General features: G+C 44.4%; 1 long non-coding RNA gene across 1 annotated transcript in view; it reads right to left on the bottom strand.

Moving 5' to 3' along the window:
- LOC109488450 overlaps positions 1-14013 on the bottom strand; it is a 37096-nt gene extending 23083 nt beyond the window's left edge. The window contains exon 1 of the long non-coding RNA XR_002141429.2: positions 12942-14013. This is a non-coding gene — a long non-coding RNA (uncharacterized LOC109488450). The remainder of the gene's footprint in view (positions 1-12941) is intronic.
- Between the last annotated feature and the right edge of the window lie 8022 nt (positions 14014-22035).

Here is a 22035-nt window from a genome sequence, read left to right as displayed (position 1 = left end):
GATCTCAGGCGGAAGATGCTGTGGGCACAGCATCCCCTGTGGGAGCCGAACCTACCCCCTCCAGCCCCAAGGACTGTCCTTAGCCAGGGGATCCCCATGAATGACCGCAAGACAATAATAACCTGACCTTCACCGTCCACCAGGTACCCACCAACCTCTGTCCCATATTCTCCTTACGTAAACCTGGAAGGGTCTGCAGCACTTTGGAGACAGTGTTTGAGACACTAGTCTGCTCTCCTCCTAGTGTTAGCCTCATTGAAAAAAATTCTTGCTTCACCACCCCTAGTCTCTCTACCTGTGGATTTTGTCAGCAGTGAGTGGCAGAACCTGGTCTGCTTGGGACCCCCAGAGCCACGTGCAGTCTTGTTGGTGCAACTTGAGTGCATCTCAAGCCCACAGGCCTTCTGAGAAATTGGCTGCGTTTCTCACCATCCCAGTTCAAGGAGGAGGTGCTGGTCCCAAGGGCCACTAATTTATGAGTGGTCTCCATCGTAGGAGGTGGGCTGGCATGAGATCTCTACCCAGCAGGAAGGAGATTCACTATTTTAAGCAATTGGATCCTTTCTTTGTGGGGCTGTGAATTTGAGACCCTGTAGAGACCATCAGCACTTGGTAATCTGGGCAGAAGCATAAGGCAGGTAGAGAGAAAAGCGGAAGAAGTGACGAGTCCGGACAAGCCACGACCAAGCATTGTCTGGAGCAGCAGAGTCTTCATAACAGCAGCCCAGAAGGAGCTCCAGAAGGAGCTAATGTCCAATCTCCAAAAGACACTGGGTGTGGAGTACCCCGGCTGCTGCCAGGGGGCCGGAGCAGAGCTGTCCATGAACGACCTTCCTGCCAGGCCCCAGAGCCCCATACGGAGGGCCGTCTCTGTTCCTTCCCCTCCTGTCTCCTCAGCTAACCTGGAAGAGCCTAATTAACACACATATAAATAAGAACTCTCTGGTTCTAAAATTCTAGAATTACACTGAGCACAGTGAAAACTCATTAATGCAGCCCACTTGTTCCAAGTTTCTAATTACTCCTTTTGGACGAAGCTTAAGTTTATTTTGCTCAGCAAAATTTTCTTACAGATAGCTTAAATTAAAGAGAGGTCAGAGGAATTATTTAAAATATTTCAGAGAACAAGCTATTAGTTTAATATGTTAATTTAAAACTACTTTATTTATTTAAAACGTATGACTTGGGGTGCCTAGGTGGCTTAGCCAGTTAAGCAGCTGCCTTCAGCTCAGATCATGATCCCAGGGTCCTGGGATTGAGCCCCACAGCAGGCTTTGCCCTCAGTGGGGAGTCTGCTTGTCCCTCTCTGCCCCTTCCCAAATTGTGCATGCATGTGCGCATGCACTCTCTCTCTTTAATAAATAAATAAAATATTTTTTAAAATGTGTGACCCAAGGAACTTCAATTAGGTAGAATGGATAAATATTATTAATGTTTATGCTTTATTTTTCAACAAATATTTACTGATCCCCTCTCTCTGGGCCACCTCTGTGCTAAGCATCAGAGCACAGAAACACAGAATCAACCAAATATAGCATAGCACTGTGTGTTAATTAAAAAAAAAATTCAATGTAAGAAAAATCTCAGTGTTGGTTTTTGCCACCCACAAAATATGTATCTGTATGTATACACATACACAAATACACACACACACGTGCGTGTGGATGGATGAATGAATGAAGGGATAGGAGGGGGGGAGGTAAGAAGGAAGAAAGGAAAGGAGGGAAGGAAGGAAGGGAGAACCGTGCCCTCAAGCCGCTTAGACACTGGCGGGGGAGACGGGCAAACATATGAACCACCACATCGCTGAGACAGAGGGATATGCATAGTATGTTACGCACAGAAGAGGAGTATCTCAGTCACCCTGGGGCTGGGGTCCAGAGAGACTTCCTGGGGACAACTGGTAAGGAGGTCTGAGGATGGATCAGGTGGCCAGATGGAGAGAAAAAAGAGGGCAGCCAGGCAACGACAAACAGTGGTGCCCACAGGGCAGGCATAGTGGGAAGGACAGTCAGTTCTCGCCATCCGCAGTAGGTGTGTTCTGTGAACTGAGTGCAATACCAAATTAGTGAGTACGGGAACACCGCTCCTAGGGAAACACAGGGTTGGGTTCCTGGGAGCCTCCAGGCACAGTTTTGTCAATCAAAACCCCATGTGTGTTATGTAGATTCGTTTGCCGACATCCTTGCAAAAGACGCCTGTTTCATCAGCACTGAAAACCTGCTCTTCCAAATAACACCTTTCCTGCATAATGTTTAGCAGATGTTTTAAAAATTCTTCCAGGGGCACCTGGGTGGCTCACCTGGTTAAGCATCTGACTCTTGATTTTGGCTCAGGTCAGGATCTCGGGGTCCTGGAATCAAGCCCCATGTTGAGCTCTGCACTCAGTGGGGAGTCTGCTTGAGAACTCCCTCTCCCTCTGCCCCTCCCGCATGCACTCACACACACTCACCCTGTCTAATAAATTAATAAATCTTTTTTAAAAAAATTCTTCCAGAGCCTCTTCATCTGCCTCACTTGCCTCCCGTGCAAGTTTAATGCTTCTCACACTGTATCACTTTTGAAACATGCAAGTGAGCCAGCCCTAGCTGAGAAGGGTTTAGTATTTCCCTGGCCATAAATTTCTTTGGATTTCCTCACCACACTACTCATTATGCTTTTTTTTTTTTTAACCAACCGTCATCTCACGAATCCGTAAGTGTAGCTGCATTTCCATCTTTTTCATAGTTTCATCACCCACTAAAGATGCTACTTTAGTGCTTTCTGGAATGGTCCCACATACAAATTGGTCATTTCTTCTTCCTTTTTCTGGAGGTATTGTATCACTAATTCATTAACATTGAGCTCATGGCTGGTGGTCCTGGAGCTCATCCGAATGAAGTTCATCTAACACACACACTTTCTCTATAAAGCACATCACAGCCTTCTTGCACTTAGGAACCCCAGATATCACATCAGCCTATGCTTGGGGGCCATTTTAAACAGTGAAATCACCAACAAGAAAGCACAAAAATATGAAAAATGTGGCACTAAATAGGCCATGAAAAGGACACTTGTTTACAGTACGAGCTGAAATGAAAAGCAGAGTGTCATCTGGTTCAACCCCAGCTAGGAATGTGCACATGAATGAGTCAATTTTTCCCCCTCTCTGCACGTCTGTGAATAACTGCAAACGTGCCAGGGGCATTGATTTTGGAATTACAAATACATTGTAGAGAGTAGGCAACTGGCAAATACGGAATCCGCAAATAATGCAGGTGGGCGGCACTGTTAGCGCAGTGGATGGAGGGCTATGAGTGGAAAGGCTTGCTCTTGTCTGCACGCGATGCACTGCCACCAAAGGGTTTTAAACAAGAGAATGACATGATCTTTGCTGAGGAAAACACAGTTTTTTCTAAATGTAAAGCATGGTTTGAAAAGGGGAAGACTGAAGATTGGCAGGGGATGGCTGTACTGGGTGAGGGTGAGAGTGAAGGAACTCAGCCAGGGCAGAGATTTGAGAAGCTGGTCTGAGAGCCGTTAGAATCCCGGTGCCGGTGTTGGGTTGGGTGTGCATGGTGAGGGAGGAATTGAAGACAACTCCCAGGGTTCTGGCTTGGGCAAATGAGTGGGGTAGGGCCATGGATAAGAGCTTTAGTCTCTGAGTCAGAGATACTTGAGTTTAAATCCAAATTCCACCAACTCACTAGCTGTGTAGCCAACAGACATTCTCCTTCACTTCTCTGAGCTTCAGTGTTTTCTTCTCTACATACAGATTCTATATAATGGGAAAACTATTATTTTGAGATTTAAATAAGTGCTGGTATTTTCACTTAACTAAGGGAAATAGGGAAAGCAGCAGCATGTGGGGTTGGGGGGAGAAGGAGAGGGGTCCCACTGGACACATAAGTTGGACATGCCTGTGGGCATCCATGCACAAAAGCTATTTGATATGCTCCCAGGAAGCGAGGAGCAGAGAAGTTGGGAGAGTGACATACAGACTTGGAAGTGAGTAGAAGGCACGTGGCTGCAACAACCACAAAGAATGGGTAGTTCCAGCATCGGAGGTCTGAAGACGAAGCCTGAGGAATTCCAGCACAGAGGAAGAGGCTGGAAAGGAGATCCAGAAAGAGGAGGAGGAGGAAAACCAGGAGAGTGTGGGATAACGGAAGGCAGGGAAAGAGAGTCCCCAACAGGGAGTGAGTTCAGTTAGTATTATGAAAGCATAAACTGAAAGTCATAAAACTTTTGAGCTGGAAGGGACCTGAGAGATCTTTTAACCTAATCCCCTTATCTCTTCTGATGAAGAGATCAAGATTCAAAGAGGTGTAGTGAGTTGCTTGAGGTCATACTATGATTTCATAGCAGGATCCCTGCTATGGGAGGGGGCCTAAGGAGTAATAAAACACTTTTTCCAATAAATATTCTAAAATTCAAAATTGTTCCTATTCAGTCACTATTCCCAATGTGATGAAATTAGTGAGATTTTATTGCTGTGTAAGAACGACTGTTAACCTTCCCATGTACAAAGAAGCAGTACAGTCAACCAAACTGTACTTCGCACACCTATTTATAGTGTACATTTAAGCAAATCATGCTCTAATGAATTTAAAAACATAAGAATATACAGTCAACTCAGCAACACGCAAAAGAATGAAACTGGACCACTTTCTTACACCATACTCAAAATGGATGAAAGAAAAAAAATGGATAAAAGATGTAAATATGAGACCTGAGACCATAAAAATCCTAAAAGAGGACACAGGCAGCGAGTTCTTTGACGTTGACCATAGGAACTTCTTTTTAGATATATCTCCTAAGGCAAGGGAAACAAAAGCAAAAATAAACTATTAGGACTACATCAAAATAAAAACCTTCTGCACAGTGAAGGAAACAATCAACAAAACTAAAAGGCAACCTACTGAATGGGAGAAGATATCTGTAAATGACATATCCAATAAAGGATTAGTATCCAAAATATATAAAGAACTTATAAAACTCAACACCCAAAAAAACAAATAATCCAATTAAAAAATGGGCAGAAGACATGAATAGACATTTTTCTAAAGAAGACATACAGATGGCCAACAGACACATGAAACAATGCTCAATGCTCACTTATCATCAGGGAGATGCAAATCCAAACTATGAGGTATCACCTCACACCTGTCAGAATCGTTAAAATCAATAACAGAAGAAACAACAGGTGTTGACAAGGATGATGTTAGCATGGATGTGGAGAAAGGGTAGGAACACAAACTGGTGCAGCCACTGTGGAAAACAGTATGGAGGTTCCTCAAAAAGTTAAAAATAGAGTTACCCTACAATCCAGCAATTGCACTAGTAATTACCCAAAGAATACAAAAACACTAATTCGAGATACATGCACCCCATGTTTATAGTAGCATTATTTATAATAGCCAAATTATGGAAACAACCCAAGTGTCTACTGATCAATGAATGGATAAAGAAGATGTGTATAGGGGCGCCTGGGTGGCACAGCGGTTAAGTGTCTGCCTTCAGCTCAGGGCGTGATCCCGGTGTTGTGGGATCAAGCCCCACATCAGGCTCCTCTGCTATGAGCCTGCTTCTTCCTCCCCCACTCCCTCTGCTTGTGTTCCCTCTCTCGCTGGCTGTCTCTACCTCTGTCAAATAAATAAATAAAATCTTTAAAAAAAAAAAAGAAGATGTGTATATATACACAATGGAATATTACTCAGCCATAAAAAGAATGAAATCTTACCATTTGCAGTGACATGGATGGATCTAGAGAGTATGATGCTAAGTGAAGCCAGTCAGTCAGTCAGCAAAGACAAATACCATACAATTTCACTCATGTTGGAATTTAAGAAACAAAACAAACAAAGGAGGAAAAAAAAGAGAAAGTCAAACCAAGAAACATTCTTAATTATAGAGAACAACCTAATGGTTACCAAAGGGAGGTTGGTGGGTTAATTAGGTGATGGGGGTGAAGGAGTGCATTTGTTGTGATAAGCACCAAGAGACATGAAAGTGTTGAATCACTCTATTGTACACCTGAAACTAATACTACACTGTATGTTAACTAACTGGAATTTAAATAAAAACTTTAAAAAAAAGAAATACACAGTCAACTAATATTCAACAATGAAGCCAGGAATGCTCAATTGAGAAAAGACAGTCTCTTCAGTAAACGGTCCTGGGATAACTGGATGTTCATATGTAAAAGAATGAAACTGGAACCCGTAACATACACCACTGACAAAAATTAACTGGAAATGGGCTAGAGACTTAAATGTGTGACCTGAAACCATGAAATTTCTAGAAGAAAATACAGGACCAAACTCTTTGACATGCGTCTTGGCAATGATTTTTTGTATTTGGCACTTAAAGCACAAGCAACAAAATAAAAAATAAAGAAGTGGGATGCATTAAACTAAAAAGCTTCTGCACAGCAAAAGAAATAATTAACAAGTGAAAGGACAACCTACAGAATGGGAAAAGATACTTGCAAGCCATATATCTAATAAGGGGTTAATATCCAAAACATACAGAACTTATACAACTCAATAGCAAAAAAAATAAAAATAAAATAAAAATAGGCAAAGGACCTGAATAGATATTCTCCAAAAAATATATACAAAAGGCCAACAGGCACTGGAAAAGTGCTCAACATCACTAATTAGAAAAATGAAAATTAAAATCACGATGAGATACCACTTCATGCCCGTTAAAATGGCCATCACCAAAAAACAAAAGATAACAAATGCTGACGAGGATGTGGAGAAAAAGGACCTGTGTGCTGTTGGTTGGACTGTAAATTGGTGCAGCCACTATGGAAAACAATATGGAGGCTCCTCAACAAATTAAAAGTAGAACTGCTATATGATCCAGCAATTCCACTTCTGGGAATATATCCAAAAGAAGTGAAAATACTAAGTTGAAAAGGTACCTGCACCCCCATTTTCATAGCAGCATTATTTACGCTAGCCAAGGCCTGGAAACAATTTAAGTGTCCATTGATGGATGGATGGATAAAGGAGTAGTTGTGGTATACATACATATACCCAATGGAATATTAGACATGAAAACAAAGAAATCCTAATATTTGTGACAATATGGCGTTGTGCTAAGTCAGACAGAGAAAGACAAATACCATATGATCTTACTTATACGTGGAATCTAAAAATATATAAAAGAAAAACCAAACTCATAGAAACAGAGATCAGACTGAGGTCACCAGAGGCAGGATGTGGGGGAAGGAGGATTGAAGGAAGGTGACCGTAAGGCACAAACTTGCAGCTATAAGATAAATTAGTACTATAGATATACAACACAATGACTATAGCTAACACTGTTGTGTGATATATAGGAAAGCTGGACAGAGCTAAGAGAGTAAATTCTAAAAGTGTTCGTCACAGGAGAAATATTTTTTTCCTTTATTCTTTTTCTTTTCTTTTTACTGTGTCTATACGAGAAGATGAATGGTAGTGAAACCCATTATGGTAATCATCTCACGATATATGTAAATCAAGTCATCATGTTGTACACTTTAACTTACACAGTGATGTATGTCAATTGTTTCTCAATAAAACTGGAAAGAAAACTTAAAAGTATAAAAAGAGCAGGAGTCATAACTCATGTTGAAGATAAGACAACAGGTCCAAAATGGAGTTGCTTATGCTAAGCCCCACATCACCAAACCAAGATATAATTACAGTTTTGGCTCTCCCAGAAAAGGAATCTCAAACCAGTCAATCAGGAACTGCCTGATAAGCACTAGTTAGGTAATCTGCCTGACAGACCCTTGCCATCCCCTAAAGGAAAGTGATTTTCCTGTAACCAACTGCGTTTTTGCCTCATATAACTTCCTTGTTCCTGTTCCCTCCTGCCTATAAAAGTCTTTCATTTTGTACAGCTCCTCAGAGCTCCTTTCTATCTGTTAGACTGGATGCCGCCCACTTGATGAACTATTGAATAAAAGCTGTAAGATCTTTAAAACTGGCTCAAAATTGAATGAGTTTTTAACACTCAAGAAACTCTACATTTTAGTTTTAATATATGTAAACCATATCTTTGGTTTTAAAAACAGAGCAAATAAAAAGGTCAGAAGTTTAAACTAAAAAGTAATTATTTTCTAAGTTAATTTGTATACAATGACCTAAGGGATAGAAATATTTAAATATTTGGAACTTGATCCTTCTTACGGCTTTAAGGAAACCACTTCTACCTTATTCTTTGTTTTCCTCACTATGAAACAGAAGTGCATCATCTTGCAAGACTGCTCATGCTTATTAACACAAGTGAAATTCTTGAATAAAATATTAAATACATGATAAATATTTTCTGGTAAATATTATCTAACTACATTTATAAATAATAGCATTTTACAGTCACATTAGAATTATAAATTAAAGCCCATTTGAAAATATACACAAATAAAGGCATATATATACATACCAGTAAGAAAAGAAAGCCACAATTATCAATGAACAAAGACAGAAAATATCTCTTTCATATAAGATTATTTTGATCAATATAATAAAAATATCTTGTGACTGATCTTTTTTCACTTAATTGTTTGATGTCATTTGGGCTCTGCCTAAATCATATGAAATTTAATATAGCAGGAAACTAGAACACTGCTGGCCTTTTATTCTAGCTAATGAAGAGAAGCAGAATGATGAAATTATCCTGAAGATTAGCCATTTTATTTATTCAAAATTCGCCTCTGCTTTAGGAATCTGGAACTACACAATGATAGGGCTTTCCATTTCTAGAGGGAATGTTACTACAATTCGGTTTCTCAATCTTAGCACTATTGAGATTTGGGGCAGCTGATAATTCTTCACGGGGCGGGGGGCTTCCTGTGCATTGTGAGATGTTTAGCAGCATCCCTGACCTCCACCCAGTACATAGCCATCGGGGTGGGTAGCACTCCCACCCCAATGTGTGACAACCAAAACCATCTCTAGACATGGCTAAATGTCCCTGGGGGGCAAAATCTCCCCCCAACCACTCCTACAAAAGGCTTTCTGTGCACAAGTGGACCCCTGCTACATGCACTGAAGACATAGGTCCACAGGTGGCAGTAGGTCTTTGTGTTCCAAACTGTCATTTCCCATTGGTTGGGCAGATACAGCAGCCTCCAGATGCTTGGATGCTCCTACTTCTCACTCCCAGGCAGAAGTAGAGGCACAACAGGGACTGTCCGCATGGAACCTTGAATGAGCTGGGGTTACAGGCAAGTCTTGTCTGCTCACAGCATTGTCCAGGTCCTCCTAGGTCTCATGCCTTACCTCCCTACATTCTGTAGCTAGGGTATCCTTTTGGTTTTTCTTCAGTTCTCCAAAATCCTTATCTAAAAAGTTTCCTTTTCATGAATTACGTCACAAACATGTTGACATTTTGTCCAAACAAAGATCAAAAAAATCTTTGATTACATTACAACTTGAAAACAAAACTAGAGGAAAGAATGTGTAGAAACACATAAAGAAAGTGATATCTTAAAGCTGGGAGGGGTCTTAGAGCTGAGCTCCCAACAGTCACACCTGCCACATTCCAAGGTCTCAGTTGCCACAGGTGGCTAATGGCTGCCATACTGGACAGCGCAGACATGGAACATTTCTGTCACCATGGAAGTTCTTGCAGGCGGCACTGTCTCAGAGAGTACCTAGGGCACAGACTTTATTTTATAGGTGAGTAAGGAAGTCCTAGAAGTTGAATAAAATAATCCAGCTAAAAGGATGCTTGGCTGGCTCAGGTAAAAGAGCTTGCAACTCTATCTCCTCGTAGTGAGCTCGCGCCCCACGTTGGGTGTAGAGATGTCTAAAAAAAAGATAAATAAACTAAAAAAAAAAAAAGAGTAATAATCCAGCTAAGAGAAACAGCAAGCTTGCGGCAGAGCTAAGGCTGAAAACCCGACGAGTTAATTCCACTCTTGCGCTCTTTCTCCCACACACTGCCTCCAAGCTTGGAACGTCACAGAGCGTTCTGGCCATTGTAGCTTAAAAACAGGTGTCAGAGGCGGAAAAACAATTCCAAATAATTATGACAATGGACCAACTCTGTATAAAATGTTAATCCAGTTTACTAACCATGTGTTGCATGCCTGCCACCACCAGGAACGTGGCCCTGGGTTGAATCCCTGACCTACTAGGGGATACAGACTGAAAACACTCAATACCGTGTAGTCGAAGCAAAGAGAGAAGTAAGCCCACGGCCCAGCATCAGAGTAAAGAAGGTGGGAGAGGTGTTCAGGAAGCCTAAAACACACAGAAGCAAACAGGAGGACCGCCTGGGCGATTTCCTCGACTCTTTCGGTTCAGTTCCGCTCACCTGCTAGCAGCACGGAAATCTCCATCGCTGAGCAGACTTCAGCCTAAGTCCACTGGCCACCCCGAAAGGAAGTCCCGCCCCAAGGCAGCACATCCGGGCCTTCACAGCACATCCGGGACCTTCCCAGCTCCCCTCTGCCCCCACGCCCTGGTTTCCGCTGCCTCGCGGCCCAGGCTCTGTACCTGCCGTAGTGCACGGCCTGTCCGCGGGCATAGTGCTTCCGGGAGACTGAGAACCAAGCCTCCTGTCTCTGTTTCTCTTTCTCAGAACCAGCGTCCTCTCTCTTTCTCTTTCTTTTTCTCTCTCATGCTCCATGCCCAACCTCTCACCAAATTGTTTGTTTTCTTTTAAAGTTCTAGAACCTACTCTGTCCCCATCACCGTCTTTGTTCCAGATCCCATAGTCTTTTTAAAAAATTATTCTAATTTAATTTTAATTTAATTATTTTTAAGTGTCACATTCATTAGTTTTTAGTATATTCACAAACTTGTATAGCCATCACCATTGTCCAATTCCAGAATGTTTCACCTCCCCAGAAAGAAGTCCCACAGCCATCAGCAAGTAACAGCCCCCCCACACATTCCCCCTGCTGGCCTCTCCCTGACACCTGCTACTCTCCTTCATATCTCTAGAGATTTGCCTGTTGCAGACATTTCATATAATGGAATCACACATTATGGGATCTTGTGTGACTGGCTTAACTCAGCATAATGTTTTTAAGCTCCATCCTTCCTGTAGCACCTGTCAGTACCAACACCTTATTTCTTTGTAAAGGCCAAATACCCTGCTGTGCAGATATCTCATACTCTGTTGTTGCATTCCTCGGTGGGCTTGAGGGTTGGTTCCACCTTGAGGCTATTATGAATAGTGCCGCTATGACGGATGCTGTACAAGTTTCTGTGTGGACACGAGGTTTCAATTCTCTTGGGTACCCCATCAGCTCTGAATAACATTAGTGGATAAACCTTGCAGTTTTTCCTGCTTCCAGGCTTATCCTCTCACTTCATTCTCCAAACCAACATTAGAGTCTTTTAAAACACGTAAGTCTTCTATGTGTGAAATCAGATCATTCTGAGCCTGTATTTAAAACCTTTCAGGGCGCCTGGGTGGCTCAGTTGTTAAGCATCTGCCTCTGGCTTGGGGCATGATCCCAGAGTCCTGGGATCGAGCCCCGCATCAGGCTCCCTGCTCTGCTGGGAGCTTGCTTCTTCCTCTCCCACTCCCCCTGCTTATGTTCCCTCTCTCACTGGCTGTCTCTCTCTCTGTCAAATAAATAAAATAAAATCTTTAAAAAAAAACAACAACAACCCAAAAACAAACAAACAAAAGCCAAAAACCAAAAAACAAAAACAAAAACAAAAACCTTTCAATAACTTTCCATTGCACTGAAGAAAAAAACAAAAACCAAAACCTCAATGTGGCCTATCTCTTGAACCTTGTCTCCAGGGTGAGGATGGGCCCGGGACGATTGGCCAATTTCCCCCAACTCATGTTTAGGTAAATTGAGGCTACAGGGAGGGCCGTCATAGCATGAGCACTTGTCATTGGTGGTAGTACCATTTGCTTCTTTCTTGTCCCCCAGTCCTCTGCCCTAGTGCAGATTCTCTTTCCTCCCCTCAGGCCGTTCCTGAAAATCCAAGACTCGAGATCTCAGACTGCTACAACTTCAAGGAGCCTTGGGAGATTGCAGGGTGGTGATTTGTGGGATGTGCTCTGGGAGCCCCCACCCCCGGGGGGGGAGTCCTGGAACAGAGTGGGGGGGGGAGCAGAGGGCGTGAGATCAAGTGGGCAGGGCTCCGAAGCATGGGGGTTTTTTTGAGGAAAATTTTTATCAGCTGAAAGCAAAAAGAGACTTGAGAACAAATTTATTTATTTTCATCCATTGTGATCGGTTCATGTCTCTTATATCTCACTTATAGGTTAAACCTCTGTTGCTTCCACCCCCCATGTATATTTTGTTGATATTTGAATCATTTGTATTGTAGAGATTCCCACAGCCTCAATTTTGCATCTTCATTTTTTTTTTTTAATCATGTTCCTCCTGCCCGTTTGCCTCCTGTAAATTCTTCGTTAGACCCAGAGGTTTGAGGAGATTCAGGATCTGTTTTGTTTTTGTGGTGGGGCTGGGGGAGGGACAGAGCAACTTTACAGACGGTGCTATTTCCTTCTACCAGGAAGACCCGAAGTCTGGTGGTCTTTCTGGCGATGTTAGCAGCCAGTAACGCTCATTGCCATGTCTAAGACCCGTTAGGCATTTCAAAGCGGGGATGTTCTAAATCTATTACTCCTTTTCCATGTATTAGCTGGAATTCTGTAACCCTCTTCATTTACAGACGAGGAAAGCCAGGCTACAGCCAGCCAGCAGAGCTCTCACTTCTGCAAACCAGCGGCACTCCCCCCTGGGGAGCGACCCCTCAAGGGCAGGTGGCCCTGCTTCCCTGGGATGCGGGGTGAGGCAGGTGGCTGTCAGCGGACCTCTGGGACTCTGAAGCAGGAAAGGGAGCAGCTGAAGAACAGAAGGGTAAATGCTGGAGGGAAAAGCAGACAATGAGCTTTAAATCAAAGGTGATAACAGAAGCAGCCCTCCAGCCGGGGCCTGGGCAGAGCCCTGCACTGGAAGAGGAACCCTCTCAGGGATGACTCACCAGGCGGCAGGCACAGGCAGGAAGTGCTGCCTCTGAAGTGTCATCACAGACGACAAGGGGCAGCGGCAGGCGACCAGGCTTTCAGGAGTTTGCTGGTGAGGTCCCAGACACAGACGTAGGGGAGGGCAGGGGAGGGAGATGCGGTCAAGGAAGTGGAGGGGCTTTGCGAGGCGGGAAGCCGAGCTGTCCTCCTCCTCCTGTCCCTCCGGGCTCCTGACCCAGCCTGAGAGCGGCTGCTGTCGGGATCCAGCTGCAGTTTTTCAAACCAATTAAGGAGCAGCGCTGCGGCCCCGGGAGGCTGTGCTGTTGGCCTCTCCGGAGTCCTCGGGCTCAGACTCGGACCCTTGGGGACGACATCTGGAGGCTCTAATTGAGCCCCTCAGAGTTAAAAATAAAAAGTAGCAAGCAGCTAGTCTTTTGACTTTAAACTGTGGCAGGAGCGTGGCTCTTTTTCAGCAGAGGTTTTCCATCAGCGCGGCGGAGAGCGGAGTCCCCGCTGGCTTGACTGTTGCTGCAGAGGCTCTGCACATTCCCTTCCATTTGCACCTGCTCCTTTGGGAGGCCTCTGGCCCCGCATTCATCAATTAGCCAGAAGTAAGTTCCATTCGGGTGACAATACAGCCATCCAAAACAAAGAAGCCCAAACCTCTCGGCTGAGAAAAGTCACAAAGACTCTGGGCTCCGTCTTAAACCTGAAACAGTCACTCTTAGGACAGTTGAGTGAAAAGCCGTGCAATAAAACAGAGAAAGTGGGCCAAACCAGCCCTTTGGGTCATTTTGCAATCCGTAGACCAAACTGCTGGCTGTGAAGGTTTTACTTTTCCTCCAGTTTCTCTGGCGTTGTTTAGATATTTCTTCAGAAAAAAAGGTCCTCTTCACCTCCCAGTTTGAGAATCAGAATAGAAAGGTCTGGGCTTACAGCGTTGGGAAGGGAAATGAAATCAGAGCATTCGCTGTCCTTAGGAGTGAGACCCAGACTTCCCTCTTTCCCAAAACATGAACGCCAAAAATACCTTTTCTGCTTCTCTATGGAAGTTGGACAGCAGCAAAATCATCAGTGACTATCATTTATGAAAACACAGCTCGGGACAATGTAATCCATATAAACACGGAATCCCAATATGGCCCAGTCCTGGCATGGTGTCACCTTCCAAGAAGTAAGAGTGAGTCGGACATAAAAGTAGGGTTGAGAGGAGTCCAAATCTGTATTTAGTCTCTTGAGGGAACTTGAAAGAGGAAACAGTTTTTAGACACAGCACATCTACAAAAGGTTCTATTTCTTCATCTTTCTCTCCCCTGGCGCCCATGCCTTCCATCAGAGCTTCCTAGGGACCCTACCTCTGATGCCCACAGGGCCCCTCTCCCTCCTGCCCTCCTTCCTCTCTGCCATTCTCTTCACTCTATGCATCCATTGTGCCTTTCTGGATTCTATCATTTTCTTATTTTATTTTCTTTGCACCTGAATTCTGTACAAAATAGCCCCGAAGAAGGAGGAATTGATCTAATAAGAAAGTGGGAGGTGGCAGGAGGAGGAAGGATTAAAAGGTGTATATATGCAATTTTGTGCTCTTCCTTTGTTGGATCTTTGTGAGCCTGGCCAGGCAGGAAAGCATAGTTACTGTATCTCCCCGAGGGGCTTTGCCTCAGCCCTAATCCCATCGCTGCTTTTCCTCCTGCCATTTGATCACCCGGGACTTCTGAAGACACTCACTCTCTGGGGGTTTCCAACATTTCTCTTTGCAGATCAGGGAGCGAAGATACTGGCTTAGGGGCTTAATTCCCCCTCCTCCAGTATCCCTGTGTCTAGCGAGATGAGGGGAAGTTGCACTTCTTTCCAGGGGCCTCTGACCACTAAATGACCCATGTTGCCACAACCAGAGCAGACAAGGGGGCAGTTCAACCCTTGAAAGTCTGAGAAGGCTGGAGGTGTCACTGGATAGGTACCACCGTCCTGGTGCCTGCCTCAACCATTCTTTCCCACAGAAACCACAGAAAGGCCCTTGCCCACAACTAACCCCTCTCCCTCTGCCTCCAGATCGACTCTGGTGCTTGCCCCGGGGCCCCCCACCCATGGTGTGTCATGCCCCCTCCTCTTGGGAACTGTGCGTAGTAAACCATCTTTTCAAAGGCCCTTGTCTCCTAATCTGTTGGCTTTAGTATACCTCAAATTTTCTAGTAATACACTGTTTTTTTAAAACAGCTAGGAAACGTCTAATCCTACTACATGTCAGGGGTTCAACTTCAAGAGAGTGAGGCTTACCTGTTTCATTTCAGGATTTCCACATGCACCTGGTGCCCAGCTCTGACCTTTGTTGGATTTTTTCAGGAAGGTGGCCATGGTTTGTTTGTTTCTTGCTTGCTTGCTCCCCCCCCCCCTTTTCACCCCTGATTAACTTTGACATACATGAGAACTCAGCCCATTTGGTTTGCGATGAAATCCAGGATTGATTAGCCATTCTCAGTGCTCAGTTCTCCTGGACTGACCTGACCCAGTCACTTCTGATTTTCCAAGCTAGGCTCTTGCATCGTCCTGGTAGAGGGAACACGTTAGCAGCCTGTCCAATCTGAATACAAACATGAAACAGTCTTTCCTTTTTATTTTATCCAATTTCCTTTGCCATTCTAGAAAAACTTCTTAATTTCTTATAAAATTATATGTCCTTTGAGATCAGGTTGAAAGTCTACTTCAAGGGGCGCCTGGGTGGCGCAGTCGTTAAGCATCTGCCTTCGGCTCAGGGCGTGATCCCGGCATTCTGGGATCGAGCCCCACATCAGGCTCCTCCGCTGGGAGCCTGCTTCTTCCTCTCCCACTCCCCCTGCTTGTGTTCCCTCTCTCGCTGGCTGTCTCTGTCAAATAAAAATAAAATATTTAAAAAAAAAAGTCTACTTCAAGCTGCTAACTTCATAAAGGCATCTTTTAGAGTGGTGACCAACTCCTAGTTGTTTGTATATTCTGTGTTTCTATCATTGGTGCACCTTCCTGGACCTTTCCTGGTTTTAGCACTGAAAGTCCAGCACCCAAGGCTTGGGAAAACCAGGATGGTTGGGCATCTGACTTTTACACATCCTCCCTCAACTTCATGAACTTACCTAATGCTAAAAGCAGACTTTCCAAACCATTCATTTGCCTTAAAATTGTGATTCCAACTCTGGTGAAGTCTCCACATATGCCTTTGTCTTTCTGGTGGTTGTCCCAATCTGTAATGGTCTGTATCTGACCCACTTGTGTCAGGAGTGCTATAAATCCAATCATACGGCAGTGAAGTTGCATTCTTGGATTGGACCTACAGTGATTATTTTAATTCCAGCTATAGCTGAGCACCATATCTAAGATCCAAAATCTCATATGGTAAGCCTTAAAAAATATAACCCATATAAGCCTAGAAGTTCACATGACCCATTCTCAGTAAAGATGTCATATTAAAAAAGCAATTCAAGTTTTATGTGCATTCTAAACACTAACATATTGCTCATTTTATCCTTATTATAATAGCATCAAATATCACAAAGTGGAAAGAGTTATGGGTACCGTGGAGTTCTGCTAAGTGGTCTGTGCCCTGGTGAAGGCAGTAAAGAGGGTATCCACCTCTGTTCCCTCCAGTTTGAGGTCTCTGTTAGAGTCAAAAGACTCTTTAAAAATCAGTCAGCATTGCTCTCCTTCAATAGTTTTCTACAATGTATGTGCTTAATAAATTCTGGGTGATTAAATGGCCTTGTTAAGCTCAATCTCTCAGAGTCTCATTGTCTTCTAACATATTTCATTTTCCATTAAAGTTATGAGCATCTGTACCCTAAGATTTGTATAGAATATAGATGATAGGGGCGCCTAGGTGGCTCAGTCATTAAGCATCTGCCTTCGGCTCAGGGCGTGATCCTGGCATTCTGGGATCAAGCCCCGCATCAGGCTCCTCTGCTGGGAGCCTGCTTCTTCCTCTCCCACTCTCCCTGCTTGTGTTCCCTCTCTCCCTGGCTGTCTCTCTCTCTCTGTCAAATGATTACATAAAATCTTTTAAAAAAATTCTTTAAAAAAAAGAATATAGGTGATAGACTAAAATTTTGGTAACAGACAGATCTTGATGATTCTGTAGGAATTTTCCATATGATCACTCTCTTTCATGGCTCTCTGGGCTCAGCAGAATGACAACATCACATTAAAGACAGGCTCTATTTTGACGCTGTACATTCTGTGCTGTCCATCATGGACTCCTACTTCACCTTGTGATTTTTTACGTTAGGGCTCCATATGGTCAGTGATGCAAGGAGGAGGGTGGTAGCCTAAGAAGGAGGGTGGGTAGGTGTAGCTAAGTAGTGTGTACCTCAAGGGAGGAAACCAATGCTGAAAAGAACGTATGTATTGGCCTTAAAGGGACAGTGAGAAGTGATAGAAAGCTGGTAATCCCTCTGAGCTCATGGAACTGGGGAATAAGTATGGAAGAATTGGCAGAACTTGCTCCAGAGGGCTGCAAAGGAAGTGGAAATAGAACACCCTTCAGGGAAGAAGTCATGAAGAGAGCTGAGGACAAAGGGGGTTTCAATTATAGGGTGAGGAAGATGTGAGTGGGCTCACTGCTGAGGAAGGTTTGAAGAAGAGCCAGCATTGGAAGGAAGAGCAGTGAGGTGATGAGGATCTCATGGGCATCACCACTGTGAGACAGGCCCGATGTTTGTCAGGACTACTAGACCTTCACCACCACCTCTGGCCCCAGAGGACTCTTGTGTTCCTTCATGAAGTGGGAAATTGTATCCTCCTCTGCACAGATAACATGGAGCTCCTGCCACTACTACCCATGCTGAGAATCTGACGATGGACTCTTCTTTCAGGGCTGAAGGCATTGGCAAGTAGGGAGCTTGCCCTCAGAAGATCCAATCCACAAGAGCCCAACCTTTCCACCTGAGTTAGCTAATGTACACTATGGGCTGTGCCTGACAGTCCCTTGCATCCTGCTACCTCCACAGAACTATCCCCTGTCAAAAGAACACAGCAACTGAGATCAGCAGTTTCAGAATTTGTAGGGCCTAACACTTAACAGCTGTAGAACATTCAACAGGTAAGGTCTGGCTGTTTACCTGTTTCCTCATCTTTAACATGGGAATAATAATAATGGGAGTAATAATGAATTACTATAGTAGTACATGGCCTCTTTGAGAACCTGATTTGGATCTCTTTTTCAAAAGAAAAGTTTTTGGGTTTTTTTTTTAAGATTTTTTTTTTATCAGAGAGAGAGAGAGAGAGGGAGCACACAAGCAGGGGGAGTGGCAGGCAGAGAAAGAAGCAGGCTCCCCTCTGAGCAAGGAGCCCAATGCAGGACTTGATCCCAGGACCCTGGGATCATGACCTGAGCCAAAGGCAGACCCTCAACTGACTGAGCCACCTAGGTGTCCCTCAAAAGAAAAGTTTGGGTAGAAAAGTTTGAGATCTCTCTTCCAAAAGAAAAGTTTGGATGTAAGGAAGATGGTGAGGTAGGAAGAATCCAGAGTCTCCCCATGTAGACAATAATTGCACTGGCAGAATCTCTCTGATGTAACTATTTTATACCCAGGGAATCCACTGAAAGCTTGCAACATCTAGAAGAAGGCTGAAATGGTAAGTTGTAGTTAATTTTGGTCAACTTCAACTCTTAACACAATAGCATCCCCCACCCACCAGACCCCTGGCAGGGCAGCCATGCATATGTTCCTAAAGCAGCTTGCACACAGCTTGCAAGAGCTAGAATGGGTCCTCTAGATAACAGGGATTTGTCTCTGATCACTGACTGCTGCTTCTGATTGCAGACATGCAGACAGAGATGGGCAACATTGTTGTAGTCTTCACTGTCATTTTTATAAACCCTGACTCCTCCAGCCAAAGTGCTTTCAGAAAGATTTTAACAGCTGGCCCCTGTTTTGGGAACTTGTCCCCTTCCTGTTTCCCTTTTTTCATTTTGGGGGCTAGACATTTAAGGACTAGGACATTCAAAAGCAACCACATATACATTTAAAAATATGAATACATACACATTTACACACATGAATTTAGAAAGTCACAGCATGTACCCAGGGAAAGGTACAGGCTCAGAAAAGTCCTGAGAAGACCTTAGGTTTACATCTCAGGCTGATCTCTAGAAAAACAAAACCAAAAACAAGCAAGGGGAGAATCTGAGTTCCACACTTAACACCTGATAAGATTCAAATGTCCAGTGATCAACAAAAAGAATCACAAGACATGTAAGGAGACAGGAAAATATGACACATTCAAAGGGAAAAAAAAAAAGAACAGACACCATCCCTGAGAAAGACCAGATGGCAGATTTATTAGACAAAGAACTTAAAACAACAGTCTTAAAGATGGTCAAAGAGCTAAAAGAAGATTTAGACAAAGTCAAGAAAAAAGATGTATGAACAAGATGTAATTATCAGTGAAAGATATAAAACATAAAAAGAAATCCAGGGCTGAAAACTACAATACTGAAATGGAAAGTTCATGTAAGAGAATCAGAACAGCTTTAAGCAAATGGAGGAAGCAGTGAACAGGATCATCAATATTCTCAAGTCTGAGAAACAACCACAACAACAAAAAGACTAAAGAAAAGTCAACTGAGACTACAGGACATGTGAAGTGCCAACAAGTGGACCAGCATACATGTTGTAGGAGTCCCAGAAGGAGAAGAGAGAGAAGAGGGCAAAGAAATTATTTGAAGAAACAATGGTTGAAAACTCCCCAAATTTGATTAAAGGCATGGAAATAAACATCCAAGAAGCTCAAATGAACCCAAGTAGGATAAACTCAAAGAGACCCACACCAAGAGATGTTATAAACTATCAAAAGTCAGAGAATCCTGAGAGCTTGCTTCAGCAGCACATACACTAAAATAGCAACAATGCAGAGAGGATTTAACATGGCTCCTGTGCAAGGATGAGGGAATCTTGAAAGCATCAAGAAAGAAGTGACTCATCACATACAAGGGATCAATAGTTGCAGAAAAAATGGTGATGGGGAGCACAGCATCCCCGTCATCCCATGAGTGATTGGACAGCTATCCACAAACGAAAACAGCTGTGGAAGACCTCTAGAGTCCACTTAGAAAGTTTAGCAACACGGTGTAACAAAAAAAACAAAAACAAAAAAAGGAGAATAATCAAGAACTGCATTTGCTTGTATCGTCCCATCCCCCAAACTGGCATTGTACAGCATCAAGAAGGAACTTGATGCTAGAAAGAGTACCTCTCACCAGGAAGGAAGAGCACAGTGAGCAACAAGTTTTTACAGCCTTTTGGGACACTGCGTGAGTGACCTGCTTCAGTACCACCCCAACCAGACTAGCAAACTTGAAACACACAGAGCTGGCTAGGAACAAGGAAGAAAAGCAGTGGCTTGATTAGCAGACATACAGTGAGAGCAAATGCAGTTTACAGAGATCTGATCTGCAGACAAACTCGGCAAACTTTGCTACTGATAAAGCAATGACCAGCACAGCTGCCACGGACCCCCTGCAGATTTTGCCAGCTTTTACCCCACAGGTAAACACATTTGTTCACTGACACTAGCTGCTTAATTCCCTTCTCATTCCCTCCCACCCTGCCCCTGCCAGAGACAGCCATCTGATAGCCATCCAAAGTCTCTGAGGCTGCAGCTGTGCAAGTGTAACATACCAGTCACCTGAATCCCTCCTTGCCTCTGCCAGAGCCCTGGAGCCATGCCTGCAGCCAGCTTGGGCCTCTGCAGCTGCATAAGCATAACACTCTAGCCTAGAACCCTCTCCCTGCTGACACCCCTTGCTCCCTGTTGTACCCATGGAGGCTAGCCCCTCTAGGCTTGCATCTACATCCCACCAGCCTGATGCCTGTCCTCTGCCTCCACAATACTCTGCATGCCCTGGGGATGGGAATGGGGGTAGCGTGTGAAGCCACAGGTGAGAATGCCAATAGCTGCCACCCCCCACCCCCATCCAATTGCTTGTGGGCCTGGATCAGGCCCTGCCTTCTTTCACTGGCCAGCAGCCCTGTGCTCAATAGCTAGCCCCTTCAGCTGTGTACCTGCATGTCCCTCGCTTGATTCCTTTCACTGACCTACAATACAGTGTGCACGCCTGGGGGGGAAGATATGCAGCCACAGGAAAGCATGCTGATAATAAGGGCCAGTTTCTGGTGAGCTCATAGTTGGCCCCAGCCCTTGGTATCTGCCTTGGCCCCATCACTATATGTCTGTAACACCCCTGCCCCTACATAGGCACCTGCAGCTGACCCCCACAGGTGAGTGTGTGCACACTTATAGTTCTGGCCACCACCACTGCCTGATGATTTTCCTGGCACCTAGAAGTGTTGCTGAAGGCTCCAAAAGCTCTTGCAGCCACTGCAGGCCCTCTGAAGTTCTCACCAAGGACCATACAGTTGTTAATGTTGTGGACTCCAGTGACAGCCAAAGAGACATCATGCCCACTCATACCCAGTGCTGCCATGTGTCCCCAAACTTGGTACAATGCACCATTAGACCCAGGGTCACAGCACAGTCCAGCATGCTCGTATCCACAGGCAAAAGCTTCCCTTACTGAAATCAGTCTATAAAGTCTAGAAGAGATGACTACTTCAGACACCTACGCAAGGCTACAAGGATCTTGAAGAATCAAGGAACGTGTCTCCACCAAAGGAATACAATAAGCTTCCAGTGATTGTCACCAAAGATGTAGGAATTGCTGAACAAAGAATTCAAAAAAATCTCTTGAGATTTCTCTCTTGAGCTCAGAGAACTACAAGAAAACATTGATAAATGTTTTAACAGGAGGTTAAGATGGCGGAGGAGTAGGGGACACCTTTTTCAGCCGGTCCCCTGAGTTGAGCTGGATAGGTACCAGACCAGCAGGAACATCCACGGAATCAGCCTGAGACGCAGGAAGATACATCTGGATCTCTACAAATGAACATCTCCAGCGCTGAGTATCGAGGTACGAAGCGGGGAGCCGTGAAACCGCGCACAGATATCGGAAGCTAAACAGAAGGGGGAGGGAGCCGCCGTGTCAGGGTGCCGGTAAGCGGTAGCCACCTGCACGGGGGAGCGGACAGACCGCGGACCCGCACGCTTGAGACAGCACACTGAGAAGGGAGCTCCGGGAGCGCACGG

This window comes from Ailuropoda melanoleuca, chromosome 5, assembly GCF_002007445.2.
Source record: "Ailuropoda melanoleuca isolate Jingjing chromosome 5, ASM200744v2, whole genome shotgun sequence".
NCBI classification, from domain to species: Eukaryota; Metazoa; Chordata; class Mammalia; order Carnivora; family Ursidae; genus Ailuropoda; species Ailuropoda melanoleuca.
Note: the sequence above shows the minus strand (reverse complement) of the source record. Positions and strands in the feature narration are given on the sequence as shown.